This window comes from Protomyctophum bolini, assembly GCF_963924005.1.
Source record: "Protomyctophum bolini genome assembly, chromosome: 1".
In the NCBI taxonomy this organism is placed as follows: Eukaryota; Metazoa; Chordata; class Actinopteri; order Myctophiformes; family Myctophidae; genus Protomyctophum; species Protomyctophum bolini.
In genome coordinates this window covers 42,082,544-42,098,170 of record NC_137862.1, presented here as the reverse complement: position 1 = coordinate 42,098,170, position 15,627 = coordinate 42,082,544, and positions in this window count along the sequence as shown.

The following is a 15,627-nucleotide window of genomic DNA, read 5'->3' as shown; positions in this document are numbered from 1 at the left end:
CTTAGTTATTCAACTCTCCATAGGACGCAGCTTTACCACTGTCTGTTCACGGAGAACCTCGTGGTCGCTTGAGTGTTGATGTGATGTTTTAAAGATGCATAGAGCAGCGGAAAGGTGTGCGAAGCGGCGTTAATCGCCGTTGCCATAAAGTCTTTTTTTTTAAAGTTTTGGCTTTGCTGAAATCTTCCTCACTTCCCATGTCCGGCCTCCCGCACCGAGACTGGCTAGCTGCACGTCCTACTTACTGCCACTGATTGGCCAACATGCTGGGTGTTGTTAATGCTGTTGTGTCATGGGAGGCCGGGACGTGAGGAAGAGAGGATTTCAGCGAAGCCAAAACTTAAAAAAAAGTAAAATTCTTAGCGGCAACACCGATTAACACCGCTTTGCAGACATTTCCGCTGTCTTCTACTGCTGCTCTATGCATCTTTGAAACATCTCATCAACTCTCAAGCGACCACACGGGCCAGAAACATACAGTGGTAAAGCTGCGTCCTATCATTCCAAAGGAGAGTTGAATAACTAGAAGGGACCCTCCTATAGGCAGAATAGAAGAGTTACGATATAGAGGGGGCAGAAACCGAGCGCTCGAGCACTGTTCATGCAGCCTGAACTGAGTCAAGCTGGAATTGGAAATACATTGTTTTCAACGAGGACGGTGCAAACAAGAGCTATTTTAAGCATGTGTGCAACATGACAACCGTACTACAAAACAAATTAAAATAAAGGGATTTAAGATCACTAAAGCTGGACTGTTGCCTGAGTCCAATGCATTTCTGTCTACTTCCGGTCCAGGACTTGGCCCTGTTGGTTGTCCCCACGCTCAATACGTAGTCTATCCCTGTGGGCACACTGGCGCAGAGGTGGAGCTTCTTTTCCATCCACCAGCTGTCTAAAAACCCCACGAAGAAGGGCTTCAGCTTCTTCTGACGCTCCTGACACGTCCAGTGTGCCCACAGGGTGTGTAGGAGAGCCGCCATTGGACTGGCCTCATGAAGTGAACGCAGTTTGCGTAACTCTGTCTATATCTAAGGCTCTGCCTATAGGGTACTGCCGTCCAAAATTCAGAAAAGGTACATCCTTACGGTTACAGACTAGTCTAGTTACTCTAGTATACAGCCTATTATATCCTAGCTGTCACAACACAGCCTAGTATATGTAGGTGTACATATTAGCCGCAATTTGCAACTCTAGATTTTTTTTATAAAAATAATCTAGAGTTGCAAATTGCGGCTAGTGTACATAATACATAATGTTAGTTTTATATCAGACAAATTATACATTTTATGAAGGAAGTGGACCTTTGGACATGCAGCCTACATGGTATGCCTTGAAATAAATTGAGAGATAAAAATCTGGATGTGCATGCAATTCAGGTAACACTTGGTTCAATATCTCTTTCAATTAAACCTTTGTTGGTTAACAGTTAATAATAAAGTTTCAATGATGTGGTGCTGTGACACCCAAAATAAATGAATGATTAAGTTAATTTCGCTCTCTCTCTCTCGCGCGCGCACACACACACAAACACGAATAGTTAGGCTAGGATTATCCCCACAAGCAGAACCCAAATGTACTGAAGTTTCTGACACTTTTTAGACTCAGTACGAGTACGCTTAAAGTCCAAATTTCATAAAAGCTTTATGGAGGGTTCCGAGAGGGGCTAGGCTAGGATAGGTAGCTAACTCACCTGCAGTCTGCAGAATACAAACAAATGCACCAAGCTGTTTGTTATGAAGATAAATTAACTTCTCTTTCAAACTGTCACACACTCGTGACTGTCTGAGCAGTTTTCACTTCCTAACAACCTCCACTCTCCACTCAACTTCCATGAGGTGTAAAGTTACATAAAGTTGTTTATTTCCTACCAAACGAGGACCTCGTGTGTGTCTGTTGTTTACTGTGTGTGTGTGTGTGCGTGTGTGTGTGTGTGTGTGTGGAGGGGGAGGGGGCGTGGCTACCGGAGCTCAGGGAGTCAAACCTTGAGTCAAACCAGTGCATGGTTTTCAAACCTTTTTTTCACATCAAGGTGAAAGGTATGTATTCTGCATTTAAGCCACGGACCACCATCAGACCTAATACAAGAGAGAGAGAGAGAGAGAGAGAGAGAGAGAGAGAGAGAGAGAGAGAGAGAGAGAGAGAGAGAGAGAGAGAGAGAGAGAGAGATCTATAGAGAACGTGTTCCAGCCAGGGTTTGAGACAGACGGTTAGCACGTGTATTAACGAAAACATCTTGAATTTTCACAATCTGCTGCACGGGATAAGCCTTGGACTGGGTTTGTTTAGTTGTTTGTCTATCGGACGGATATTTGTGCGTGCATGTGTGCGCGTGCGTGTGTGTTCCGTACTGTCCCTCAGTGTGTACAACACATGTGTGTATGGTTTTCTGTGCACATGTGCATGCCTTTGTGTTGGCGTGAGTCCGTCTAACGCTTGTCGTGTCTATGAAAACAAACATGTTGTGTCCAGAGATGAGTTTCAGACTGTAATTTGTCTGTAACGTTTTGAAGCCTCATGTGCTTTCTGAAAGGCATCTAGATAACAACAGTATTGCATAATGTGTCATTGCCCTTTATATATATGCCCGTTCCCAAACTTTTTCGTGCCAATTAAGGACCCCCAAATTGTTACTAATTAGCCCGAGGACCCCCATTTGAGGAGATAATGCCAGGGATCCCCATAAGAGAAGATTTGATAGCAGTGATTCTCAACCGGTTTAATTTCAAGGACCCCCAGTTTGACAGTTTGACACCCCCATGTAATGGCATTTATATTGTAAAATCAATGTTAATTAACGGGTCCATTTGTACACTTTCAGAGTTACAGACCCATAAGGGTCCATTTGATTCCAGACTATCATTTTGCTGGGGACCCCCCTAGGAAATCCCTCAAGGACCCACTTTGGGAACCACATGCCCTATAGCTCTGAGGTTCTCTCCGGACAGACCCACGTATTTGTCAAATACCCACTTGAAAATCTCCAAAGCGCCTGTGGCCATCAAAATGGTGTGTGTGCTACCAGAAGTGTGGATGCATATTGACATTCATCACCACCTCCATCTCTCATCAAGCCCCTACATGTAAGCATTTGGTACCTGATCCAGTTCAGTACTGAATGCAAAGTATAGTTGCATTGTTCCTCCGTCATCAATGTCAAGAAACGTAAAAGAAGATGTATTAAAAAGAAGAAAAGTGTGCACTTGTATAGATATAGGCTATGATATGTTTAGGCTTAAGTGCAATGAATAAATAAAATGATAGAAAAAAAGAAGAAAATGAACAAAGCAACTGAAGAGATTCAATTTCTTTCTGCACAATAAAATACTGATTTGACTGCTGTTGGCACTCCCCCCCCCCCCCCCACCTTTCTCCACCTATCTCGCTCTGTTTTATCTCTACCTCTGTCTGCCTTTTTTCCCTCTGTCTAACACCCCCCCCTCCTATCTCTCTCTCTCTCTCTGGCTATGTTAAAGTCTCTGGAGGTCTCGGTGTTATCCGGTGAGTTGATAGTGTATGCCTCCATGCATCACAGGCTCTAAGCCGTGATTGAAACATCAGACAAGGAGGACAGGGCCCCCGAGATGCTCCCAGCCTGACACCCCGCTCTGCAGTGCCAAGTTTGATCATATATACACCCGCCCGGACGGTGCATGCGGGGAGCTCCCACACACATCAGGTATGCTCCACCGCACTGATGTATATTAATCAATGACAATATGATTACCTCTGAATGGAGCTGTATACATTATTTAGAGCGGTGTCCCCTTGGCTTACAGTGCGTCTGCCTTTCAAATTAAACTCAGAGTCAATAATTAATGTTGGGATTAATCAGAGAGCACCTTCAGAGGGCAGGTGTTGGGAGTGCATGTAAACTCTGTGTGTGTGTGTGTGTGTGTGTGTGTGTGTGTGTGTGTGTGTGTGTGTGTGTGTGTGTGTGTGTGTGTGTGTGTGTGTGTGTGTGTGTGTGTGTGTGTGTGTGTGTGTGTGTGTGCGTGCGTGCGTGCGTGCGCGTATTATTGACATGGGACCAGTCACGTGCATGGAAGGGTGATCATGATCTTGGCTCCGGTCCCTTTGGGAGCATCTTTAATAGCCCAAGGCAGTAACCGTACCGTGTACTGTATCCCCCGCGATTGGAGCGATGATCTCCCCTCTCTCTCTCTCTCTCTCTCTCTCTCTCTCTCTCTCTCTCTCTGTCTCTCTGTCACACACGCCGCGGATGACACTATGCTAGTGGACGAAGAGGAGGAAAGGCGATGCAGGGGTTTTGTTTTGTCCCACGGTGACGTGAGTCTGAGGGGTTTATCTCTCTGCAGCGAGGCAGGGGGGTCGCCTCGTCTTAGCGAGAGGAGGCAGGGGGGGTCGCCTCGTCTGAGCGAGAGGAGGCAGGGGGGTCGCCTCGTCTGAGCGAGAGGAGGCAGGGGGGTCGCCTCGTCTGAGCGAGAGCTAGCTAGCCCGGCCGAGGTTTCTCACACGTGGATGGACTCGGGCTGCTACGGTTCAAGGCCCCTGAAATCCGTCTGGGTGATAAGCTGCCAGCGCAGAGCAGAGGGGGAACAGCAGCAGATAGGGCTTTTAAAGCAGTTCGGCTCGACTGGAGGGCTTCTGTCTGCCTGCCAACCGCCTGATTACTCAATCCAGCCTATTCTGTGTTGCTCACAGTCTGGCCCAAAGAGCTCTCCCATGGCTAGCGCTCAGAGCTACCTGTCAATACCTGATACTGGCACAAATACTACCACTTAATACAGACACAAAGACTGTGTACACAAGGTTACGGGAAATGTAACCTCCAACTCTCCTCTCTGCTCCACAGTGAAGTTTAAAGGATTACGGCGCGTGAAGCACAAAAATTTAAGTCTTGTTTTGTGGGTGTGTTTTGTGTGCTTTTGAGCCATAGGCCTACCACACAAAATAACCTTTACGTTTAGAGTTTCAGAGAATGGAAGATATAACGATTAACACAAGATAGTTGTTTGTTTTGCTTGTTTCTCATTCTATCTTCTGAACTGAGCTCCCTTTTGCAGGTGCAGTCCAACGAACTAAGAGAGATCGTGTTAAATTGATTGTTTTTCAACCTTGAAATGTTAGATCAGTTGAAAAAGGCACCATGTGAAAAACATCGACACATTTTTGTAAGAATAAATAAATAAATAATAATAATAATTTAGAAACAAATCTATTGAGGAAAATAATAATAACATTCACAGCTGTTCCATTACCTGCAAAATTACAATACCCAGAGCAAACTAAATTGATCTTGACTCTAAATTATTAATAAATGGTGGTTCTATGGGGGGCCGAAGCACTGGCGCAGCATTTGGAAGTTATAGAGGAACTTTGTTTGTGTATTCTATCCTCTACTGTATGTTGCTTCCTCAAAGGACACCTCTCTCACACACACACACACACACACACACACACGCACACGTGTACACAAACTCCACACATGCCACGCCAAACTGCACCACACACACTTACTTGTGATCATCTCTCTGATGACCTCTGCTTTCAGTGGATGATGGATCATCCACGGCTCATAGGCATCTATTTTCCTGCCCAGGAAAAGAGAGACAATAAGCCCTGAGCTGCTGTAGGACGGTGGACCTGCACGGGCCGGCCGCGGGACTTTGTTGTTATAGCGACTACAGTACCTCAGCGTCAGCCACTGTAAAGCTGTACAAATTGCAACCGTGAAATAAGTGTTAAATAAATAGCTCTACGTACATGTAATCTCCCAACGGAGGGTCTGCTCGGTAACACGAGTCGTCTACTCCAGCGCTTTATTTAGTAAACAGAAAGTAGACCGATTTCATCCAATCGGGAGAGAGAACACATGCGGGTCACGGGAGAAGCAAGTGGAATTGGAGGTGATGAAACAAAATAGCAATGATTATGCAGCTATAGGCTACTTTGCTTAAAAGTTTTAGAAAGTTTTATAACAAACATGTAACATTTTTACATACGTACATCCCCTTTAACTCTTAGAGTGCGTACAATCGTAACCAAATGTACCCGTGAAGGAAATTGTGCCGCATGGAGCAACACTATATATCAAACATTAGAACACAAGATGACACTAATCACTGGGTGTGAGGGGAACACCTGCAACATCCTGCGGATGGAGTTTCTTGTCACCCGCAACCGCAAATACATTATCCGCCCGCTATCCAACCGCATCATCCCATTTATTTATATGAACCATTGGTCGGGGGGGTAGGACCAAGGGATTTGGGATTTGTTTATAAACATTTTGGTATTTGTTTATAAACATTTGTGATTTGTTTATAAACATTTTGGGATTTTTTTTTTATAAACATTTGGGATTTGTTTATAAACATTTGGGATTTGTTTACAAACATTTGGGATTTGTTTATAAACATTTGGGATTTGTAAGTCTCATGGGGGGGGTAGGACCACTACCAGTTTACCTGTAGTAAGTCTCATGGTCGGGGGGGTAGGACCAAGGGATTTGGGATTTGTTTATAAACATTTTGGTATTTGTTTATAAACATTTGTGATTTGTTTATAAACATTTGTGATTTGTTTATAAACATTTTGGGCTCTGTATAATATGTTGCCTAGGGCCTCAAAAGGCCTAGAACAGGCACTGGAACCACACCATCCACCAACCGTGGTTACCTGCGGCAGCCGCGGCTAAATCTGCCATCCGCAGGTCTCTAGTGAACGCAGCTTATTACAACGACATCATTGGCAATTAGCCAGGAATGCCAAAATAGTATATGATTATAATGCTGAACACAATGCACTTGATTATATCAATTTAAGCATTGCCACAGATGTTTTTATAGTGGATGGATGTTTTTAAGTCCCCCCCCCTCTATTTTTCTATACTGTTCACGTATTCCCATTTTTCTCTAACTGTGTATTTGATGTGTATCTGATGATTTTTATTTCTATCTTGCATATATGTGTATTATGTCTTTATTCTTTAAATGTTTTGATGAATTGAAAATGGAGGACTGACCCTGATGTAAACAAGTCTTAGTGCTTTTTCTGGTTTCATCCTCAGATCCTCCTTTTGTATCGACCTGTACTTTCTTTGAAATGTACCCATTCTACAAACTGTTAATACCAGTCAGACGCCTTAATAAAGGCGAGGAGCGACCGCAGGGCTGAGACACTCTACCGGAATAATGTCACTTCATTATGTCAGCCCTACAGTGGAGCAGATAGACGGATAAATCTCTACCGAAGCCTGATGTCACTCGCTCAGCCCCTGGTCAAGGGCCGTAGAAGTTTCATTTTAAATGGCCTCATATATTGTTATATTGCGATATTGTCAGGGAGTTGTCTCTGTGTCGTCACAACAGTCAGTCAGTGATATTTGATAGTGTCGAAATTTGTAATAATTCGACGGCAGTAACATTAGCGTTTTCTCTCAGTCAGTTGATTCTTTATATCCATACGAGTCAAACCACCGCAATCATGGGAAGTGGATTGTAAGTCCCTGGCAGTCAAAATGACCAAAGCGATCTTTATAATCTTAATACTATAGGCACAAACCAACAATATTGATGTAACTAAGAGATTCGACGAGTTAGCTATATTTTATATACACAGATTTAGAAGGAATAATCAAAAGTCGTGATGCGACATTTCCTGACATTTTGCGTGTATGTGTGTGTGTGTGTGGGTGGGTGAGACTTTGTGTGTGCAGCATTATTAACATGAAGAGCGTGATGTGACGGAAGCGTGTGACAGGCTTGAGCGCTACAGGCTTCCTGCACGTTTGCACAGTAAGTGTGACTTGCTGTCGCAAACATCAATCAATCAATCAATCAATCAATCAATTGTAAGCCATGGGTTTACAGTCAAACCCATGTGAAACACAATTTCGTAACCACCAGCTCTTTCTTAGGCTGGTCAATTGCAATGGCAAAACATCAACATTACCGGTAATATCAGAGGCCTGATGAATGTCAACGGTAAGGCCAGATTCAAAAGGAAGACATTTACAACAAACCCCCAACAATAAGACTAAAATGACAAAAGACGTTCTTTGATCTTTAATGGAAAATGGCACCAACGATTTGGTTAAACCATATTGTAATAATAACAAACCTTCAAACACCTTGTCCCCCCTTTAGCATTTTGCATTACTGTATGATAATCACATCACTGACTCACCCATGCTATTACTATATACCATATAATCACACACACCAGTGACTTCAAAGTCACTGCATACATGATGTTCAATATTATGCTGCACGGAAGCAAGTATAATTCTCATGTCAAATTGTATTAATTCATTCATTTATTCATTTTTTTTAGAAAGAGCAACCCCTTTGCATGCAGTGGTGTCACAATCTGTTTAATATTCTTTTTTTTTGGCTCAGGGGTTAGAGACGTCTTGGAATCGGAATGTTCCGGGTTCGATTCCCGGCTCAAAGTGTCCTTGAGAAAGACACCGAACCCCTAACTGCTCCCAATGAGCAGGCTGGTGGTGCCTTGCATGGTTTCCTCCACCATCATCTGTGTGTGAATGTGTGTGAATGGGTGAATGTGAAGTACCTTGTAAAGCACTAAAGTGCTATATAAGTGCAGTCCATTTACCATTGTGTACCACTTGTGGTTGATTTGAATGTTACTGAATTTGTAATTAGAGCATTTTTCAAATAATGAAGGTACATGTGACATTTTAAGTCTCAAATGACCTTTGAATGAGTTTAGAATGCATATTGATGGTGAATAGTATACATTACTTGTATTATCTATACCTAATTGATTGTATTATATATTTTCAATTATAATCTGGTCAGCAAGTTACAATGGTATGCAACAGTGTCATGTCATATCCTTTCCTAATCTGTGTTTACATTGGTATTATATTCCCCTAAATAAATCAAATAATATCAATTCCACCTCTTTTTATTGGCATTTTAATAGTATTTGTAATAGGCGTGACCTCTATACAGTACCTAGATTGAAATGTGGTTACTTCACAGAACGAGGTCTGGTGAGGCCTAACGGAAGTCTATAGTGGTTTCACGGCAATATACAGTATAGAGACACAATGCACAACATGCAAAATTTTCCAGGTTTCTTTCCCCCCGCCCTGCTAACCTATTTTATAGAATGCAAAGGTATGCTTGTGGTGGGACAACAGACAAACGGCACATCTATTTTTGACTAATAGGCCAACAATTGTCCCATTTATTTGTGGTAGCAGAATTTTCTGTGAATGCCAGCATTTCTCGGTTGAGGCCTCAGAGCTTGTGGGCTCCCATCATTGCACAACATTACACACAGACAGTTAGATACAAAAGATACTTTTCTATTGGTTTCTTAGCTCCGATGGCCCACAATGTAACGGCTGAAACATAATCGACACCTCGCTTTTGCCGGCTTTGGTAGGGCTTACAAACCGAAGATTCAAGTTCAGCGAGGACGAAAGTGTTTTTTACTGCCTCTAGAACTCGGCTGAGTTCTAAATGCTATAGACACCGCCCACACACAGTATTCTGCCTGGATATCCGCTGTTTATTTTTGTCAATCTCTGATGTGCTTTGGCATATTTGTCTCAGAGATTTCGTCATTTTTGGACACGATGGACTTACATCTTGGTTGTTTGTTGTAATATAAATATTCACATGTGTAACAACTAACAATGACACGGATGAGACGAGTGCCACAGCAGACTTTCTGAACCTTTTTTCACGGATGAAAACTAAATGAAAACTAAGCTATATAAATATATTGACAATTTCGTCAACAAATAAAAACTAGGCTAAAATGTTAGGAAGGGACTAGTGGACAAGAGATCCAGTATAAGTCATTTTACATTAGGTTGCATGCTGAAAATAGCAGATCGGCAAGCTCACAATGCGATGCATTGTGAGATCGGCTATTTTCAGCAAGTGTAAAATCAGCCATTAAGACGGCATCAAGACCCGCCAAAATACATTTTAGTCGACTAAATCAAATTTTGTCACAAACTAAATTAAAAATATTCAAGAGGCTAAAACTAAAATCTAAATATGCTGTCAAAATCAACACTGGACAAGACAGAATATTGTTTTCCCTAGAATGGATGCAGAGCACTCGGCTTGAGACAGAAGGCATGCAGACTCTTTATACATTACACTTGTAGTCTCTCATCAAAACATGTAGTCCATGGCATGTTGCTGACATCATTATTTTGAAAAGAAAACGATATAAATCATGAGCACATTGAGTGTCTCACCATCAATCTCACACAATGTTCTGTCAGAACTTCTGTTAGGCTGGTTGGAAAATCTCTGAAGTGCAAGAACTATATACGGTACCGAACAAGGTTCGGAAAGGCTCTGCTGAAGTTCTTCATCACGCGTAATTGTGTTCTGAATGACCTATAGCTGAACAAAGGTTGCCTTAAGCCTAAGAAATGCATGCATCTCCAATGAGGAAATAATTAATTTCACTCCGTTTCACTTCCCTTGGTCATTTATTACCTACTAGTAATATGGTCCTACAGTATTGCGATGGTATCTCCATGACAGCGTGTGCCATTATATTATTGCCATAATGTGATCATTGGGACTGAAGTGATCCCAGAGCTCTTCCCTGTAATTACCTGCAGCTCTCACATTGTTCTCCAGGAGTTGAGGTGAGCTTCCTCCTGCTCCTCCCGCACACTTTGGGGCATTATCATAAATACAGCACATTAACACTTGTTCCTGCAGCTTGTCAGGATATAAATTAAGTCTGCAGGTGTCCCACCGAGGTTTACCCCTGATACTAATTAAGGCATGATAATTAGGTTTGTTAAATTCAGTCCTTTCAGCCCCGATCCCCCCCCCCCCCCTCGGAATACAACAATTGCAGATTGCAGACAAGACAGGCGCTCAGATGAGGAACCCCCCCCCCCCCCCCACAAAAGCTAGCACACCAGCGCAAGCCAATGGGTACTTACTACTTACCTGATAAAGTCATTCTCTAACCCTGGCTAGAGGGAATGGGCCTGTAATTAAGATTTTGCGCTTGACGATTCCCATTCATCTGACTTGAATGTGATCCCGTCTCGTGGAAGACACCATTTTGATGAGCTTCTTCCTCTTCATCTAACGAGAGATGGAAGTATTCATTTACACCAGAGAAATGCACCCCTCCCCCACATCTTAGCCTCCTATACCCACCCCTCTCTCTCTTTCTCTCTCTACTGTCTCCATGACCTTGGTGGCTGGCATACCTTATCCCCGGCAAGAGACAAGAACAAAGAGCTGGAGGAATAACAGAAGGTTATGGCAGCTCTTTAAAGCGTTTCGGAGGCTAAAGCATAAGTTCTGTCTCTTACGAGAGTACAAACAAAGTCAGCGGCAGCCAATCACACTGAGCTCATTATGTGAAGACTTGGCGTTGGTGCAGTGTGTGAACTCAGAGCTGCGGTATGCTGTGCACCTTTACATGGAGGTCAATAAAGGACAAACATCTGAATCTGATTAATCACTGCTATACGCCTCGGAGGATATACTGTACACACCATGTTGTGCATTTGAAGTTTTGTTTTTCGTAGGTGCTCTTCTTTCCGCCAAGAGGAAATAGAAGTGGCATGTACACACTTTTAATGCACCTTCGGAAATTCAATATGTGAAAACCTACAAGTATGTGTGTCTTTTCTCTGCCAGGTTATGTGTAATTTATACTACGTCATATGGCAGTGTCCCTCACCAACAAATAGCTGATCTGCAACCTCACAGCGCATCACGCTGTGTAGCTTGTTGTAGTCTAGTAGATCGGCTATTTCTGGTGCAGGACACCATCATATGCAAGAATAAATCATGGCTTTCGTGAAGAATGGATGGAACGCACTCGGGCACCCAAAGCTGATTAATGAGCTTTGGATGTTGTGATGTGTCACCCTCCCGTCCGTTCATGTCGACCCGCCCCCCCACCCCCACCCTTCTCCCCCAATGAGGGGCTGCTCACGTGGAGAGAGGGAGAGAGGGCTGCGGGGAGAGGTGAACTGAGGAGAGGGAGAGGAGGAGGAGACAGAGAAGAGCAGAGGCAGACGGAGGAATGAGGGAACAAGGGGACAGTCCCAGTGCTAAAGAGTCAGCTGGCTCAGTTGTATAGCTGTTCATCATCCCTTCCCTAGTGGCTAGCGGCCTGTAGACCCTGTCATGAGAGAAAGAGGGGGGAGGGGGGGGGGGGGGGGTCTCAGAGAGGCAGAGAGGGAGGGAGGGAGGCAGAGCGAGAGAGAGAGGGAGAGAGACTCAGAGAGGCTGAGAGTGAGAGAGAGAGAGAGAGAGAGAGAGAGAGCGAGAGAGAGAGAGAGAGGCAGTTAGAGACGACGACAGGGGTTGGCGGAATGAAAGATTGAGCGAGGGAGATCCCTCCCTCCTGTGTAGTCCAGATGTCAGTGTGTGCCGGCCTCCCAGTGCAGACCTTGGGGACAGACCTCGCCTGGTAGTGAAGACTACTGACAGGACGAAGGGGGAGAACAGCTGCGCACAGGTCCTCATGCAGCCCCAACCGCTTGCATAGCTCCAGATGTGGGCCAGCCAGACCCCGCGCTCTTTGTTTACACATGGTCGTTTGTGTACATATTATGCTCGCTGTTTACCCGTTGCTTTCCACACGCGCGTTATTGTTGTGTTTCTCGGTCCTCCTCGATAGCCACTGTTCTGCATGGTCATCGTTTTATGAAGTTCTGGCTGCTGATGGCTGGGCCTCCTGAGGTGATGGGAACAAACAGCACAATGAGCTGATGATTGGAGAAACAATTTTATACAAAATGTTTAGATAATTTGACATCTGAGTGAGCAACAACTCAAAACTTTGTTATTTGCACAAGCATTTCCTGATGTTACATGATGGTTTTCCATGTGTGTGTTGTTTATTTTGCTGCGTTCTTTTTTCTTAGATTAATTGTATGTTCCTGTTTTTTGTCCAGTACTATTCGGTTGTATTTTGCTGTCAACTATCCATTGCCTGTATTAAAGTACTCTTATTAAAGTCGAAAGGATTTTCATTCAAAATGCCTCTCAAAAACATATCTTAAACCCATCTCACAAAACGTACCACAGCTCATATAAAATGTTATTCTGAAGTTGGTGGCGCCAGAGATACATTGTGGAACGCCAAATCCTGACCAACATCCTTGTCCTGTCATCATCTTACGCCTACTGTGGTGAAGAGACAAGAACGACAGTTAAACAAGCAAGACAGTATCAGCCATTAAACAAGCCCAAATTGATAAAAATCAATTAATTACCAGCTGCATTATTATTATCTGCGGGGGTCGGGGTCCGCTATAACTGCCTCTGTGTCAGTTTCAGTGTCAGTAGTTTAGGTAGGAACCAAAATTATCTAAGGTGCAACTATTGTGTTCTGAGTCGTTCCGTTTTCCGCCGGGACAAATATGTGCGCACACACATCAGCCAATGAGAAAACCAGCTGGACTACAGGACTAGAGGACTACTGGACTAGCTTGCACATTGATTATAGCCTCAGCATAGCAGCTGCAAGGTAAAAACAACTAAGATGGTCAATGCTTCTCAGCACATCAATAACTTTCATCACAGGCGTAGAGGAGATGCCACTCCCAATGCAACGTGAAGAAGCTGGGGTACACTTTTGTCATCGTCACCATCAACAGAGGAAGGCTCGCCTACACTTTGCTGGGTTAGGAGTAGGGTCATTTCCCAACTTTATATATACAATGCTGTTTGGGGCATGGCTACTGTTCGGAAGGAGTGCAAATATGAAGCGAGCCCGTTATTATGGGGAACCACTCATCTGATCCTCACACGCTGCACTGCACTTCCTTGGGTTCTCAGCAATATATCCGCATAAATGTTAAGCGATACGATATGTATACTATATGTCTGTTGGGATCAGCTTTTTAAGAAGACTATACCTTGATAACATACATGTGTGATCTCAATTATTTAGGTTGAATGTTTAGTGCTGCTTCTAATTCCATATGATGTCCATGTGGTTTCAAAGCATATCCTTAACATTTCTCTAAATGCTTCTCAGTGAAGGGTGGATTTGAGTTTGTGTAAATGTGTGAGATTTATAGGAATATACAGTGATTGTGAGTTTAGGTTAGATGATTCAGAATCGACAACACATATCTATCCTGCAGCCTGGCACTATGGTGGCAATCAAGGTTCAGTACCTCATCTGCTTCTTGGGACTGTAAAGCTGTAAAATCACTCCGATTACAAGAAATATCCCTAATGTCAGTGTTTTTATTAATGTTCATTTCCCTGTATGAAACATAGGCATAGGCATGCCTTCTGGGTCAAAAAACAAACAATGTCATTGGAGTTACCGGTAACGGTCTCTGCAGGACATTGGGTTGTTTATCTAACTGAATACTTTAAACTGGAAGGAGCGTAAGCCCGCCTGCTTCTCCAGGAATCCTGAACTTGGAACAAGCAGCCTGCCTATTAAAATACTTTGACAAGGGCCTGGAGGCCTGGATGGCTGCTGGGACACTGTCGTCCACATGCTTATTCTTAGTTGCGTGCGGGTGTCATTCACCGGAAATAGCCAACCTACAAGCTCACAAAGTGTCACAGTAGATTGGCTATTTTGGCTATCTGGCTCAACCAAGCGTAAATCAAAGCCTTACTTGTTGATTGTGTAATACAGCGGTTTTCAACCAGTGGTCCGGGGCGGGGACCACCAGTGGTCCTTGAGGGGATTCCAGCGAAATAACGGAAAGTTTGTAACCAAATGGACCTTTCTAGATCTTTAACTCTTGAGAGCGTAAAATGAAACCAAATGGACCCTTCTGGGTCAATTTTCTTCTCTCAAGAGTTAAATTATTGTTAAACATCTGCATTACCTATAAGTCTACACAATTTAAGAATGTAAAATAATTGTTATTTTGATCAACGTTTGCCTGTTATCTTTCCTATGGTACCAACATCAGTACAGCATGGAATTGTGGACAAAATCTTATGCAACGAAAACAAAATATTCTTTAGTCTTGGGTCTGAGAGGCTAAATGTCAGGTGGTCTGTGCCCTAGCAGAGAGCACACAACCTGCGGCATGCCAACTCAGCTGAGCAGGACTTCTCAGCATGCCTCAGGGAACACACACATTTATTGTTTTATTGATGTTCATTATGGCGTTACTGTAATTGTCACAGGGAATGTGTTGGGGATTAATGTGCTATGTTGTTTTATGTCATATCATTCATTTTACCATGTGTTTTATATGTGTTCATTCTGATGGGCTGTAGTCCCTTATGTTGCTCTAGTGAGCTTTGGTTACAACATTTGACTGCAATAAACATAAGAACTGCCAAGCCAATGTCAACACTACAACCGAGGTACGATATATAATGGTTTGGAGAATGGCCTACCTGAGAGTGTACAAATACAACCAAATGGACACTAGTCCATTTGTACAGTCTCAGAGTTTATTGTTATAAATTGTTATTTGTTAAATTGTTATAGTTACAGAGTCAGCTGGACAGATCCTGTTGTTGAGGGGTGCTAGCCCCTTATACAGGTTTAATGTTTGTTTGTCTAGACAAAAACGCCATTGACAATGGACAGAGTTTAATGTTTGTTTTGTCGGTCACTGAGCAAATCGGCATATGATGTTATGTTATGATATTGCAATGATGTAAGATGATGAAGTGTTGGTAAAGCGCCCCTCACTTC